Here is a 13,857-nt window from a genome sequence, read left to right as displayed (position 1 = left end):
ATCATACACATTGTAAGGAGAGTGATCACTTTAGATAAGCTATTACCAGCAGGACACTGGGGTGGGAGGAGGTATTTTTTCATGCTTCGTGTGTATATAAAAAGATCTTCTACACTTTCCACAGTATGCATCCGATGAAGTGAGCTGTAGCTCACGAAAGCTTATGCTCAAATAAATTGGTTAGTCTCTAAGGTGCCACAAGTCCTCCTTTTCTTTTTGCGAATACAGACTAACACGGCTGTTACTCTGAACTCTGAAACCTGACATTTAAATATAATGTAATTACAAACTCAATTTCATCATTAATAATGTGTGGAATAACTAACACTGTGCTTCCAGGGTGATTGTCATTCACAGCCATATGCTGTATGTATCATTCTTTTTCTTCCACTGGGATGCAGAAAGAGGTATTTTAATTATCCTTTAACTTTATTTTCATATACAGAAATGCTATTGTTTTTCTAATGAGTAAGCCAAGATTGATTAAAAAATCAATTATATTTAAATCGGTAATAGCAGATTGATATTCAAAAATCAGATTTTAAAATCAGAGTTTGCAGTTTTATAGCACCTGTAGAGGAGCATCTCAAATCACTTTACAACCAGGGGTAGGTGTCATTATCCCCCTTTTACAGAGATGGAAACTGAAACAAAGAGATCTGAGGTGTCTTGCCCAAGATTAGAGTGGGACCTCGTAGGGAGTAGAATCCAAATGCCCCAAAGAGCAGCCCTATATTCAACCCACTGCACCATGCTACCTCCCATATTTAGACTTGTTTAAATATAATTATTCCCTTTAACTAGCAATTTATAGTCATATGACATGGAAAATACAAGTACAAGCAAATGTAATGGGTGTGCACATTTATCTGAATAAAAATAATTTGTTATGCTGGTTTTTAAAAGTAAATTAAACAGTGGACGGAGGACTTCAGGCAAGCTGCCAATGTGGCCTCCAGAGCTGCAGCAGTTGGGTCATACGACTTCAAAAGGGAAAAGAAACAACAGCAACAGCCTAACTCATTTTATTTGCAGCTGATCTGAGCTGGCAAAAGACATAGCATCTACTGGAATATTCACTGTATATTACTTTTTTTTTTTAAAGGATCAAATTTATCAGTCACTATTCAGAATATAATGTTTAAAAAAATCACATAGATAATAAGGTAAAAATATTAGTTAACACAGTGGTTCTCAACCAGGGGTACACGTACCACTGGGGGTGTGCAGAGGTCTTCCAGGGAATGTAACAACTCTTCTAGATATTTACCTAGTTTTACAATAGGTTACATAAAAAGCACTAGCAAAGTCAGTACAAACTAAAATTTCATATAGACAATGACTTGTTTATACTGTTCTCTATACTATACACTGAAATGTAAGTACAGTATTTAGATTCCAGTCAATTTATTTTATAATGATATGATAAAAATGAGAAAGTAAGCAATGTTTCAGTAACAGTGTGCTGTGACACTTTTGTATTGTTATGTCTGATTTTTGTAAGCAAGGAGTTTTTAAGTGAGGTGTAACTTGCAGTACACAAGACAAATCAGACTCCTGAAAGGAATGCAGTGGTCTGAAAGGTTGAGAGCCACTGATCTAACAGGTGTAGTCAGCAATTGTTGCATGCTATACAAGCTCTTTTGCCCTAGCAAGGTAAACTTAATTCCCATCATGCCTCATCATCTGAGAGCAGAGATTGCAACTACTGGGGTTACTGAATAAATCATCATCTTGCTTTCAGCCAGTGGGATCCTGTTGAACGTTCCAAGCACTCGAACCTTGCCATCGTTTTATGATTTAGTCATTTTTTAAGTTCAATTGTGGAGAAGTAACTTGATCAGAGCACTGCAGTGTTTGCTGTTTTGGTATCAGACTCACAGAGCTTTGTGTAGAATGTACTGTGCAGAGCAATATGGTATTAATAGTGCTACATTTATTTATAATGATAACAAGAACATCGAGTTACAATAACAAAGAATTAAAAACAGCAAGAGTTTTGGAAGGGATAGAAGAAATCTGATTTCAAGGCATACACCAGTCTCTAATAGATTAGGGTTAGGAAGGAGCTTTCCCTGTGGGCAGGTTATCCCATGCCTGCCTACTTCAGGATTTCTTGCACCTTCCTCTGATGCATCTGGTACAAGCCACTGTCAGGGAAATAACTACATAGAACATTGGTCTGGTCCACTGTGGCAATTCCTGTGTTCCTGTGTATAATATAAATACACTAGATGAGAGTATCCATGGTATTAGTACACAATAAAGAAGTGAAATAAACTAGTAGTTTTCCCACCTCCCACAGGGTACCATACACTTCCCAAATCCCCTACACACATACATGTGTGACCCACTGGTCAACATATCCCTCTCTGTGCCCAATCCACAGAAGATGTGAGTCGCTTCCAGCTTGACAGCCTAACTCTTTAGGTCAAGCTGAAGAAACTCATACTCTAGCTGTGGAGGACCCCAGTTCAATCCCTGGGGTCAAGGTGGCATCTATCAAATAAGTAGAGGCTCTCAGCAGTATGAATCTTAGATGAGCTCCACTTACGTGACAGCTGCTATCTTGACACAGATGATTGAACCAGAGACATCCAAATCTCAAAGTCTGAGTTTAAAGCTGTAGCTGGGGCTGTAACAAACATATTTTCTGTGAATTGGAGTACAGACAGAGGAGCATAACACACCCTAACCCATGGGTTCCACATACACCCCAGGTTTGCCTCCAGAGTCCCAGCACACTTACATCCTACTCCTAGGTCTGAAAGAATCCCTCACTTTCAGCTTAGCCTAACGCCAGGTGTACACTTGAAAAGGTTTACCAGCATATCTACCAATATAACTATATTGGCAAGCCCTCCCAGTGGGCACAGCTTACCCCAGGGGAAAAGTACTTTTGTCAGTATATCTTATACCAGTCCCCCAAACAAAGTAAGCCATACCAGCAAAAGCACATTTATGGCAGTATTACTGTGTCTACCCTAGGGCTTTTGTCAATATAGAAACATCACCCTAAAACAAACAAACAAACAAACAAACAAACCACCACTCTGACATTGCCATACCAGCAAAGGTTTCTAGTGTAGACTTGGTCTAAGATAATGCTGGGGGAAGAATGGGGTGGGTGGGAGGAACCATGTTCTCCCACATTTCCAACTTTGAGAGAACATTTGGAGCTTAATCCCATATTCCCAGAACATACCAAATTGCCATTGAAATCAGAGGCCAACATCTGTAAAACATCCCTGGGGCCAAAGCACCTGATGCACACATGGGTTGGCACACACCAACACCCTTGCACAAATCCAACCCCAACTTATACATGCACTTTTTCACAAACACTTTTCCTTGTGCATCCAAAATACCAAGGCCTAAGTTGGGAAAGTCGGTTCTGGACTGAGATGGTTTGCCTGCCACCTTTCACAAAAATCTTAGGAAATTGAACTCTACTTAAACCATAATTTAGATAAAATTTGGGGATCAGATTGGCCGATGAAGATTCCATGTCCTGTAATTATCTTCCAGTTAGCGATCTCTATAACAGTCTCTTCCCTAATAAGGTCTCTTCACCATATAACATGCTTTTCAAATTAATTTTATACCTCTTATGATTTCTTCTCAGCTATTTTAATGACCCTGGGGTAGCTAGTAGGAAGGGACAAATTACAAATTCATTAACATCTGTACAGTTAACATCTGTACATTAACAAAGTACAGTACTTTGAAGAGCAAAAAGGCCAGGTCAGGAGCTAAGTATTATTACTCAGCTTTAACTATGAAAGCTGCTATTGCGTCTCTATAATACATTTTTGTATCGTTAGTTCCTCAGAAGTTTTAGGCAGGGAGCTGATCTTATCCCAGAAACTTTCTCTTCCTTTTTCCCCCTGCTGTTCTCTAGGGAGGCTTTATGAAGCCACTTCTGTTCTATGCCACGCCTGCTCTCTGTTAACTTCACTCAAAGAAACTCTAGTGAGACAGGACTCAATTCCTCACAAAACATTCAGGGCTTGGCTACACTTGCGAGTTACAGCGCAATAAAGGAGCTCCGGGCACCCTAGCTCACTCCCCGTCCACACTGGCAAGGCACGTAGAGAGCTCTGACTCCGCGGCTACAGCGCTCCTGGTACTCCACCTCGGCGAGTGGAATAACGTTTGCTGCGCCCCCGCTGGAGCGCCACAGCACCAGTGTGGACACCCTGGTCTGTTAGTACGCTCTGATCGGCCTCCAGAAGTGTCCCACAATGCCTGTTCTAGCCACTCTGGTCATCACTTTGAACTCTACTGCCCTGCCCTCAGGTGACCAACCATCAGACCCGCCCTTTAAATTCTCTGAGAATTTTGAAAATCCCCTTCCTGTTTGCTCAGCCAGGCGTGGAGGGCTCTCAGTGCATCTTTCCAGGTGACCATGCCTCCACGCGCCAGGCGATCCCCAGTCTGGAGCAATGGGGAGGAGCTGGACCTCATCAGTGTTTGGGGGGAGGAAGCTGTCCAGTCCCAGCTGTGCTCCAGCCACAGGAATTACAGTATCTTTGGGCAGATATCAAGGGCCATGCTAGGAAGGGGCCACGACCGGGATGCACTACAGTGCAGGGTGAAAGTGAAGGAGCTGTGGAATGCCTAACGCAAAGCCCACGAGGCAAACAGCCGCTCTGGTGCTGCCCCCGCCACCTGCCATTTCTACAAAGAGCTGGACGTGATACTTGGGGCGACCCCACATCCCTGCGGAGTACCACCATGGACACCTCAGAGGTCAGTGCAACAAGGCAGGAGAAGAAGAAGGAGCAGCAGCAAAGCGGGAGCGAGGATCGCTAGATGCATGCAGTCAGGAGCTGTTCTCAAGCCAGGAGGAAGGTAGCCAGTCGCAGCAGCCAGTGCTTGGGGAAGGACAAACACCAGAGGAGGTGCCCAGTAAGCGGCTTTTATTTTGGGAAGGAAGTTATTCCATGTGGGCTCTTGGGGCGAGGAGGTTATGGCTGCATGCATGCCTAGATGCGGAATAGGGTATTGATGTGCTCTCTCACATCACGGTAATTGGCCTCAGTGATCTCGTCAAAGGTCTCAGTCAGAACTTGGGCAATGCACTTGCGCAGATTTTTCAGGAGAGCCACTGTTGTCCTCATCCCAGTAAGGCTAACTTGTCCACGCCACTGTGCCATGAGGGGCAAGGGGACTATTGCTACACACACGCAAGCTGCATATGGGCCAGGGCAGAAGCTGCATTTCAGTAGAAGACCCTCCCTTGATTCCCTGGTCACCCTCAGCAGCGAGATATCTTCCAGGATGAACTCCTGTGGAAAATGTGGGGACATTCAGCATAGGGGCCCCCTGCAGCTGTTGGCTCTCCCCAAGGCACAGAAACCCAGAGGACAGTACAGCCATAAAACAATCAGTCACACTTGACCCTGTGCTTATTCACCATTTTGGGGCTCCCGTGCATTATGTGCGCTTGCTTTGGGACAGGCAAATTATACTGTTGTGTAGACCATGCTTGCCTTTGAATATGGCGGAATCATTGCTCTGTCTGGTGTGAACAATGCTGCCTCTGTTAAGTGTTGCATTTTGCTTTTACAGATGCTTGAGATCTCAGCCGTCCATGTTATCACCAGCCGAGAGGCTGCAAAGAATCGGGAAGAGACCATGTAGAAGCAAAGAGGGCATGCTGCATGAAGTCATGCAGCACTCCCTTAATGAAAATCAAAAAGTGCAGGAGTGGTGGGAGAGTGAAAGGAGGGTCCGCCAGCAGAATGCGGATCGCCAGCACCAAAGCACAGAGCGGCTGATAACCATCATGAAGCACCAAACGGACTCGATCCAGGCGCTCGTAGCCATGCAGGTGGAGCACTACCGCGCCCGCCCCTCCCTGCAGCCCTTGTCCCAAATCTCTTTTCCTTGTGCCCCCATGTCACCTCCAACCCACTTTCCCCAACATCCGGGTTCTTACCGCCACCCACTGTCTCCAACAGCTGTAGCTTCACCACCCAGCCCTGAAAACTACGACCTTTATCCACTGCACTCAACCCCCATCACCATGCAGTATAGCCATCCTGAAGTGCTGTACGCATTGCACAGCACTCCAGACAGGACATACGCAAATCTGTGACTGTACCGTTCTCCACCCCACCCCACCCCACCCCACCCCCTTGTCCTTTGTGTTTCCCAAGCAGTTGTGTTGTGTTTTTTTTCAATAAATTGATTTTTTTGACTTTGAAAACATTCTTTATTATTGCATAATGTAAAAGAAACCTTAGCCCAGGAAAGCAACAGGCACGGCAAGTCAGTGTATCATACGTAGCAAACACAGATTCCTACCCCACTTCACTCCCGTGCAGGGCACCACACCAGACATTACTGTTGGCTTTCAGAGTCAAATTGCTCCCTCAAGGCATCCCTAATCCTTGCAGCCCCGCTCTGGGCCCCTCTAATAGCCCTGCTCTCTGGCTGTTCAAATTCAGACTCCAGGTGTTGAACCTCCGAGTTCCATGCCTGAGTGAATCTTTCACCCTTCCCTTCACAAATGTTATGGACGGTACAGCACGCGGATATAATCGCAGGGATGCTGTTATCGGCCAGGTCCAACTTCCCATGCAGAGAGCACCAGCGACCCTTTAAACGGCCAAAAGCACACTCCACAGTCATTCTGCACCAGCTCAGCCTGTTGTTGAACAGCTCCATGCTGCTGTCAAGGCTCCCTGTGTAGAGTTTCATGAGCCACAGCATCCAAGGATCACAATGGGCATTTCAACTTCCCCTACCGTGATCTTCTGGTCTGGGAAAAAAGTCCCAGCTTGCAGCTTCCTGAACAGGCCAGTGTTCCAAAAGATGCGTGTGTCATGCACCTTTCTGGGCCAGCCTGCGTTAAGGTCAATGAAACGCCCACGGTGATCCACAAGTGCCTGAAGAACCATAGAGAAATAGCCCTTCCAATTAACTTACTCGGAGGCTAGGTGGGCTGGTGCCAGAATTGGAATATGCGTCCCATCTATCGCCCCTCCGCAGTTAGGGAAACCCATTTGTGCAAAGCCAGCCATAATGTCATGCACGTTACCCGGAGTCATGTTCTTCTGAGCAGGATGTGATTAATGGCCCTGCAAACTTGCATCAACACAATTCCAACGGTCAACTTCCCCACTCCAAACTGGTTAGCGACCAATCGGTAGCTGTCTGGAGTTGCCAGCTTCCAGATTGCAATAGCCACCCCTCCTCCACCATCAGGCAGCTCTCAATCTCGTGTCCTTGCGCCGCAGTGTGGGGGCGACCTCAGCACACAGTCCCATGAAAGTGGCTTTTCTCATCCGAAAGTTCTGCAGCCACTGCTCATCATCCCAGACTTGCATGACGATGTGATCCCACCACTCAGTGCTTGTTTCCTGAGCCCAAAAACAGCATTCCACAATGGTGAGCATGTCTGTGCATGCCACAAGCAAACTTGAGTTGTTTGCATTACTCGAGTCGATATCATCGTCGGAGTCCTCACTGTCACTCTGGATCTTAAGGAATAACTCAACTGCCAAAAGTGACGCACTGGCGAGACTCATCAGCATACTCTTCAGCACTTCGGGCTCCATTCCCGCAGACTGAAAGGGAAGACAGACCGCGCAGTACAAAGACTGTTGAAAGATGGCGCCAAATGTGGATGGAAGCAAAGGGAATGCTGGGGTGCGAAACGATGCATCACGGGGCATTGGGACAGGACCCAGAATGCCCTGCACTCCCCACCCCCTTCCCACAAGTCACAGCGCCAGAATGGGAAGAGGTGCTGTGTGGGATAGCTGCCCACAATGCACCGCTCCCAATGCCACTGCAAGTGCTGCAAATGTGACCACGCCAGTGCGCTGTCAGCTGTCAGTGTGGACAGACTGCAGCGCTTTCCCTGCTGCACTCTACGAAGGCAGGTTTAACTCACAGCGCTCTACATCTGCAAATGTAGCCATGCCCTCGGTGTGGAACCTTCCTCGGGTCTATATCTTCTACGGCTCTTTTGGGATTGTTTAGATCTGATCCCCAACCTGCATACCTAACCCACTGATGGAGTTTTCACCCCATAGAACTCTTAGTGCTTGCTCTCAGTTCTGGTGCAGTGAGTGGGTGCCTTGGAAACCCTGGCTGGCAATCAGAGTCACAAGCATTTTTTTTTTTTTAAATCACCTGTTTAAAATGTTAGATCCTGGATAATCAACTTAAGAAGATGAAAGCTGAGAAGGTTTTTAATGCTGTTTTCTTTGACAGAAGATTGTGCAACACAGTCACATCCGTTTCAAAGGCTTCCACTCCCCTCCTCACAGAGCTGAGCAGCAGAACAGCGATTTGTATAGAAAATGGCATCAGCAAAGAAGGCAGGCAACTCTTGATAGGCTCAAAAACAGCTGTGGAATTTCTGTAGCGGATCTATATATTGTGGAGGGGGAAAGGTCCAGGCTCAGATCTAGTCTGCAACCCACACGATAGCAGCAGCTAGAGGTAGAATCTTAAAAACAGTACAGAATTTGAGTTGTGCTGGGATCCCATGTTTTTGAAAATACTCCTCATGTTCTGCCAAAAGCAAAATCAACGGGCCCAACTCTGCAACCCTTACTCAAGTTGGCTGCTAAATAAATGGTTTTGTTTGCTCGTTTTAAGTAAATGTCAGTTATCCCCGTGTCACAGATGGAGGGCCTGGTCCTGAAAGCATTCTCTATTACTATTTAATGTTTATATTACAGTAGTGCCAGAAACCCTAATCAGTATCAAGGCCCCATTCTGCTAAGCACTGTACTAGTATAGAAATAGATACAGTCCATGCCCAAAGACTTGCAGTCTGTGATCTTGACCCTGAAAATACATGAGCACAAGATCAATTTTACACAATTTTCTATCTCCCTACCTTCAGTGGGACTATTCACCTGGGTAAAGTCTTAAATGTGCTTAAATGTCTAGTAGATTGGAACTTACGAAAGACCCTGCTGAAACGCCATGCAGAATTACCAGTAGCAGCCCTACATGAAGAGCACTTCCAGGAGCAGGCCTGGAGGAACTGAGACTCAGAGAAGCTAGCAATGTTGAACACACAAGTGAATAAGTGTCAGAGCCAGAATTAGAACACCGAAGTCCATGCCTCCCAGCTCCAGACTCAGCTGGCTAAGCCTTGGATTCTCTTATGATGAGCAGCCTGTTCTATGTTATTACATGATCCATATAATTTACACACACAATACACAGATTGAAATAATATTTATTATCCTTCATGGCATCAGGATACCTAATCTGGACATTCCAAAGCACTGGCCGATGCTTCCAGGGAAACTATTTGATGTGCAAACCATACTTTTGTCTGGTGTGGCTGAAACAACTTTTCCCGTACAAAACAACGGCCCCCATTTTTCTTGCCAGCTGTACCAACTGTCACCTTTAAAAATTGACGGACGTTACAGGTGAAGCACTGAACTCTTCATTGAGTTCTTTACTTTTATTGTAAATGAAGGTATGTGTGTGTGGGGCGGAGGGCATTTTCCACAGATCTATGCCCTGACAATGTTGTGAATGGCAACAATACAAAACGGTTATAACTCTACAGTCCTCAACAGTGGTTCCTTTCATATTTACCTTCTCATTCAAGTTAGCAAAACCATAATTACAATGCTAAGGACAGCATTTTCAAGAGCAGGAGAGGGAAAAAATGTTGTCATTGTCCCATGAGTTATATATTATTTCAGTCTCAACAGGCACTTCAGAAAGGCCTATGACCTCAACCTGGACATATAGGTTGACAGAAAGACCTGTGCATATATTGAGTCTGAAGGTTACAAATATTTTTAAATGGCTTACAGACAACCCCAACACTTGAGCAAATGTCAGTCAGAACAGAATTACTGTGCTTGTTTGAAGAGGAGCAAAACAGAACATGGACCATATTTCTGAAAGGGAGAAGAAGAGATTTACTGAGAGAACAAGGAGCTGACGATGAATTTCAGCATTTTATAGTTGAATTAAGGGGTCTTATCAAAAGCCTGCTTTCTTTGTTCTCTTTCTTTTGCCACACACACAACTAATAGCTCCCTCAAGAACAACTTATTGCATACAAATCTTTCACTGTCTTTTAAGCAAAACCACAATTTAATTTTTTAAAAGGCAAACAGTGAATTACTTCCAAGAAAAGTCATGCCAACAAATAGCATAGCTGAAACAAAGCACTTTGGTGCTAGTCCTTGGTAACATTTGTAGACCATATTTTTGGCAATGCTGCCTTTCCAAAGAGGCAATTTCTAATTTGACAAGAACAAAGCCAAATTCTGTCACTATTAACATATTTAACCTTTTATTCTTTTATTATTGTCCGTTAAAAAATAATGCTTAAAACCCATCAAAACGTTTTAATAGGAAGGATGGGTTTGAGTTACTGGATATTTTCTCCCTAAATGGCATTAGGAGAAAAATAAAGGAAAAAAGAGATCAGTCTCTAAAGTCATCTGGATTTTTTGCTCAGCAAACCTCACTTAAACAACGTTGATGCAACCACAGACAGCACCCAGACAGAGTTCAATACAATCTCCACGCATTGCACTACTCCACAGACATGAGCACTGACAGTTACCGATAGCGAGCGTATTTTTGTATTACCTGAATCTCTCATTGCGTCTCCTTTCTCCCTTTCTGCAGGATGATATCAAGTGGAAAATGTTCAATGGTTTGCAGGCAGGAGGCGACAACCAGGAAGCACAGTTGTGACAGAGCTTTGTTCTGCCTGCAGTGAATTACACGCAGCAAGGGTTAGACAGCAGCAAATTCTGAAATCAAAGCATCCTTTTAGCCTGGATCTAGAACTATGTTTCAGGGGTGCAAGGAGGCGGGGTGTGACATGCTTCCAGATTCATTCAGACTAGAAATAAAAATAATGAAAAAAAAAATCGATTCCCTGTCTCCAAGTTCCCCTTTTTTGAAAGCAGCCTCCCCTTTAGCAACTCCCTCAGTGCCGAAAAGGGAAACAAACACCCTGTGGCTATTCCATGTGAGAGTTGATGGGTATAGGAGGCAGTTACACAGATAACACATGCACGCACACACCAACGGATCAGCTGGCATTTCAGACATCGCTTTACCATCCCTACCACTGTCCCTCCCCTCTTTTAACAGGCTAAGCCCCTTTTTAAAGCCTCACCCTTCCCGAACGCAGGAAACATGCAAAGCCTACCCCCTCCCCCCAGATTGCAGGGCTTGTCTCCCCCCTAAGCTCCGGCTCCTTGCCTTGCCCTTCCAGCGATCATTTCACCCCTGCCAAGCAGAATCGGCCAGATGAGAAGCCCTAACCCTCTGTCTCTTCTCCTCCTGGAGGCCCCTCCTCGGGAGAAAGGGCTGGAGATAGAAAGCCCAGCTGGCTGGAGATAACAACCCCTCGGTGAAGAAACTATTTCTTTAGGCAAGGCCCGGGGGGCAGGAAGGAAATGCAGCCCCCCGTGCCGCTAGAGACAAGGGGGAAGGTGGTGGGCGGAGGGGCTGGCTTCAGCCAGGGCTCAAGGAGGCATCTGAGGACACCACCGACTCAGCCAGATGGCTGTCACCCCACGCCAGAGCCGGCACTCCCCCGCCCCATCACCCCCCTGCCCCGACACACCAGCAGCCCGACCTAGTTCCGCCCGCCGCTGAGCGGGGCGAGAGATTCCCCGCACCCTCCTTTGCAACTCCGCTTCCCAACACCACACACACACACACACACACACACGCTGCAGCCGAGAACCAGCCCTGCCCGTGAGTCACGGGGGGGCCCCTCGGAAACCACGAGCTGGCGGCTGCTGGGGAAGGCTCCCTCGCACACACCGGCAGGAAGAAGACGGGGGTGCAAGAAGCACACTGACCTGCTTTTCTTTTATTTCGGGCTGCTCGCCCGACGACACAAGCCGCGTCTGCCCCCCCCACCCCACCCCTCTGCGCCCCTGCCCGCGCCTCTGGCGGTGCCCCGCGCTGCCGGGCCAGCCCCGGGCACCCTGCTGGCGGCGCGCTGGCCTCGCAGACGGCCGGGAGCAGCGCTCACCAGGCTGGGGAGGGAAGGGCAGGAGAGCGGCTCTTTGCTTTTGAAACACACACGCCCGATCGCAGCCTCCTCCCCACACAGGGAGCGAGCCCCCCTTCCCGCTCCCTCCTCAGTCTCACAGCGGGCACCAAACCGCAGCGGGAGCCCTCCCGGCCTTACCCCCCCACCCCCCCAGAGGCGGGCACGGCGGGGGCCGAGGAGACTCCGCCCCTAGGGCCCGCCCCCTTCTTTCCCCCCCTGCCCTGCCCTGCCCCGGCAGCCTGTGGTTGGCAGCAGCGATCCCCCCGCCAGGGGTGGCGGGGGAGCGGTCAGGTGTGGCAGCCCCACGGGCAAGGAATTATAATGGTCGCCCGGTGAGCCATTCCTGCCGGGCGATGCCATAATAAAATCCTAGCGTGCTGAGGAGCAATCAAAAGCAAATCACCATCTCCTAAGACAGGCTTTTATTTTCCCTGGCAGGCAAGTGTGTCTTAAGATCCAAAGGTTTCAGAGTAACAGCCGTGTTAGTCTGTATTCGCAAAAAGAAAAGGAGGACTTGTGGCACCTTAGAGACTAACCAATTTATTAGAGCATAAGCTTTCGTGAGCTATAGCTCACTTCATCGGTAGCTTCACTTCACTGTAGCTCACGAAAGCTTATGCTCAAATAAATTGGTTAGTCTCTAAGGTGCCACAAGTCCTCCTTTTCTTTTTAAGATCCAAAAGGTACCAGCAGCCTCAGGCGGGCTTGTTTGGCCAGTTGCGGCTGTAGGTTGTGTTTTCCCGCTGTGTGTGTGGGGGGGGGGGGGGAGCTGAGCAGCAGCAGCGGGGGAGCCCCGGCCTGGGCAACGGGGTATGTGGGGTGGGGAGCCCGGGCTGGGACTTCTGTCTCCTCTCTCCAAAGCGCTTTGCAGGCCAGGGAGAACTTACCCAGGCTACGGTAAAAGTACAGGACCCTTCAGCACTGCTGCTCTCAAACAACCCCCTGCCTAAAAGCCTGGGGGGAAGAGTCATACAAAGGGAATCCTGGTCCCCACTGTGCAGACGAGAAACAGAGGGGTTAAGAGGCCTGCTTCTGGTCACACAGCAACTGTGTGGCGGAAATAGAAAGAGAAGGCAGGGGTTCTTTCTCTGAGTTTGCTTCTCTGGGCAATGCTGCTAGGCAAAGTGCAGGGGTGGAGAATAGAGCGGCCAGAAGGGCTACTATTTATAGGAGCTATTTATAACTTTTTCGCTTGGGGAACTGTAATAACCTGAGGTTTTAAGATATATTTTTATTGCTTTTTAATAGGGAAAGGATGATGGCACTTTCTAAAAAAAATACTTAGCCAGTGTGTGTTAGGTATTCCCTTCAGTGCCTGATCTACAGAGGGTATGGGTCTGCTCTAGCTCTCAGCTTAAATTAGGCTCTCACATTATAGAGTCTATTGCTTTTCACTTTGGAGGTCCCCAGCCAACATGGCAGTCATCACATCACTGTCGATGTACATTAAAACAACAGAAGAAACAGATACAGGACCCAGTGCTGCTTACTCAGAAAACAATCCTATTTCCACCAGTGGCTGGGGACAAATGTGTTCAGATGTCTTGGCATCACAGGAGGTCAGCTAGTGTGAAACAAGAAAGTCCATAAATTATCAGATAATTAATTAAGATAAAAGAAAAGGAGGACTTGTGGCACCTTAGAGACTAACCAATTTATTTGAGCATAAGCTTTCGTGAGCTACAGCTCACTTCATCGGTAGCTTCACTTCACTGTAGCTCACGAAAGCTTATGCTCAAATAAATTGGTTAGTCTCTAAGGTGCCACAAAAAGAAAAGGAGTACCACAGACTACAGCTCACTTGATCGGATGCTCAGGAAAGCTTATGCTCA

At 47.0% G+C, this 13,857-nt stretch overlaps 1 protein-coding gene across 8 annotated transcripts in view; it reads right to left on the bottom strand.

Moving 5' to 3' along the window:
- The window catches only part of RNF152 (ring finger protein 152), a 58,634-nt gene extending 46,493 nt beyond the window's left edge, over positions 1–12,141 (bottom strand). For 2 of the 8 annotated variants that reach the window (XM_073332255.1, XM_073332248.1), the window contains exon 1: positions 10,597–11,031. The gene's annotated coding sequence lies outside the window, so the exon portion shown is untranslated. The other 6 variants (XM_073332253.1, XM_073332249.1, XM_073332251.1 and 3 more) reach the window with 6 other exon arrangements.
- Between the last annotated feature and the right edge of the window lie 1,716 nt (positions 12,142–13,857).

Source organism: Lepidochelys kempii, chromosome 2 (assembly GCF_965140265.1).
Source record: "Lepidochelys kempii isolate rLepKem1 chromosome 2, rLepKem1.hap2, whole genome shotgun sequence".
NCBI lineage: Eukaryota > Metazoa > Chordata > Testudines > Cheloniidae > Lepidochelys > Lepidochelys kempii.
The sequence above is the reverse complement of the archived record's forward strand: the minus strand, read 5'-3'. Positions and strand labels throughout refer to the sequence as shown.